The sequence below is a fragment of the Palaemon carinicauda genome, chromosome 11, assembly GCF_036898095.1.
Source record: "Palaemon carinicauda isolate YSFRI2023 chromosome 11, ASM3689809v2, whole genome shotgun sequence".
NCBI lineage: Eukaryota > Metazoa > Arthropoda > Malacostraca > Decapoda > Palaemonidae > Palaemon > Palaemon carinicauda.
Window position 1 is genome coordinate 26,073,284 of NC_090735.1, and position 2,500 is coordinate 26,075,783.

Genomic DNA, 2,500 nt, shown 5'->3' on the forward strand with positions numbered 1-2,500 from the left:
ATTATTATTATCATTATTATTACACAAATATTCGCTATTATTTTTATAACATTTTAGGGTATGAAATGAAAGGATATGGTTGGCTGGCCCAAATCTCCTTTCTTCCACTGATTTCCAGGTTCAAAGCAGAAAGACAAATGATCGATCATCTTCTCCTCAGCCTTCATCTTCCTCCTCTTTCTTTCTTTTCATCAATCCCAACCCCCCAGTGTCCCCCTCTCTCAGTAATGCTACTCCTACTCACCCCCCCCTCCTCCTTCTGCCTCCTTCTCTTTGCCTCATATGGAGAAGATGAATTCTTTTCATTTGTTTTTCCTTCATGCATTTTCCTTACATTTTCTAACCTTAAAGGGACAATCTCTTTGTTTTGTCAATTTCCTTTTAAAAGTTTTAAAGGCTCAAATGCCGCTCATGAATTCCTTTATGCATTTTCCTTACATTTTCTAACCTTAAAGGGACCATCTCTCCGTTTTGTTATTTTCCTATTAAAGGGTATAAGGGTTTAAAGGCCACTCATCAATGGCAGAGGAAAGGGACAGTGTCATTGCCCTATCAAGCAGGACAATGCCCTAGAGACTGACCATATATACAGTACATATGAGCAGTGTCCAAACCCCCTCTCCACCAAAGCTAGGACCAAGGAGGGCCGGGCAGTGGCTGCTGATGACTCAGCAGATAAACCTATACAGTAGGTTCCTCCAAATCCCCTTCCTTAGCTCAAAAGAATGGTGACGCTGCTGTGACCAAAAGAACTAACGAGTTTGAGCGGGACTCGAACCGCAGTCTGGTCATGGACGTTCACCAGTCATGGACGTTACCACATCGGCTACCCCAACTCCTATCGTGATACCTTTCTCTACGTTAATCTCACATGAAAATTACGGCGTTGAATATGTCTCTCTTGCTAGTCTCCTTGTATCCTTAAAAGATATTTTTTTTTTATTTACGTCATTTTCCTTTCCATAATATCCTCCTCTACGTCAATCTTCTGTGAAAATTGCGACCTCTTTCTCTTATCTTCGTCTTCATATCTACATGGATATGCCACCCCCGACCTTCCAGTCTGCTTTTATCTCATTATTTTTTTCTATTTCTCTGATCATCTCATTCTCCGCGATGAAAGCCCGACTTCAATCGTCCTCTCCTTCGGGGAGATTGTGTTTGCAAATCGTCTGGGAAGGAATCCCATCTGCCATTCTTCATCAAGGACACACATCTGTGCCATGGCTTTCTTGGGAGGAAATCTTTTATTTCTCCTTAATTTCGAAAAAGATCCACAGATGGGTTTTCGCTGATTTTCTCCTCAATACATTTAATTGGAGGTTTAAAATAGATTCTTTCAGGTTTTATATATAACTAACACGAACGCTTTTATTGTTTTCAGGGCTTAAAATCCGCTCGTGAATGGCAGAGGCAAGAGAGTGACAATGCCCTAGCTATCAGGACTTGGCCCTAGAGACTGACCATATTACATAATATCAGCACTCAAGATCCTCTCCACCTAAGCTAGGACCAGGGAGGGAAAGGCAATGGCTGCTGATAACTCAGCAAGTAGATCTATTGGTTCCTCAAAACCCCTCCATACTTAGCTCACAAGACTGGTGAGGTTGCAGACACTACAAGAAACTAGAGATCTTGAGCGGAATTGGAACCCCAGTTAGGCAGAATGCGAGACATGGTGGGACGTTTCCAATAGTTTTTTTTATAGTCATTACATGTAATTAACACGAGCTTCTTCATTGTTTGTGTATGTTCACGCGAATGCGTGTGTCCGTTTGTATAATATCTAATATGCGATATGTTGCGTGTGAGACTTTTCATGTTTGCTATCTTGCAATATATTGTTTTTAAAGAATTTATTTACTAATAGAAAATCTAAAAAAAAATTTCCAAAATAAAGGTTTTCACTGCTCTGTCTTTGACCAACGAGATTAGAAGGGATTAGTTAATCATAATCGCTTATAGATCGTATTATCGAAGATACTGATGTCTGAGATTATTATAGCATTGCATAAAGGCTTACTGGTCCACTGAACAAAAAATTCGAGGAAAATGAACTGGGAAATTATTCTTTCATCATATAGGACGGTTTTAAATCCTTTTAAACACTTAACTCTTTTTCTATTTCTAATTAAATTTTTCTTATCCTTTTTACAATGAAACGGTTGTTTATCAATTAAAAAAATACATTACTATTTTAAAATAGGAAGACAGCCTTCAAATTCCATTCTGATTAGGATTTTTTTTGTTTGATATAATTTTCAAAATATCTTTTTAGAAAGAATAAAATTCCTAAAAAGAAACAATATGACGTACATACAAGCATCATCGTCTTCCTTTGATTTTATTTTCTTATTACTTATCCTCCTCTTCGTTTACCTTATGAAACAATTTTTTTTCCTATTTTCTTCCTTCTACATTCACCTTCAATTCACCTCAACGTGATTGAGACAGGCTTTCTTACCCTCACTGCCATCCACCCACCCTTTTCTTCGACCGC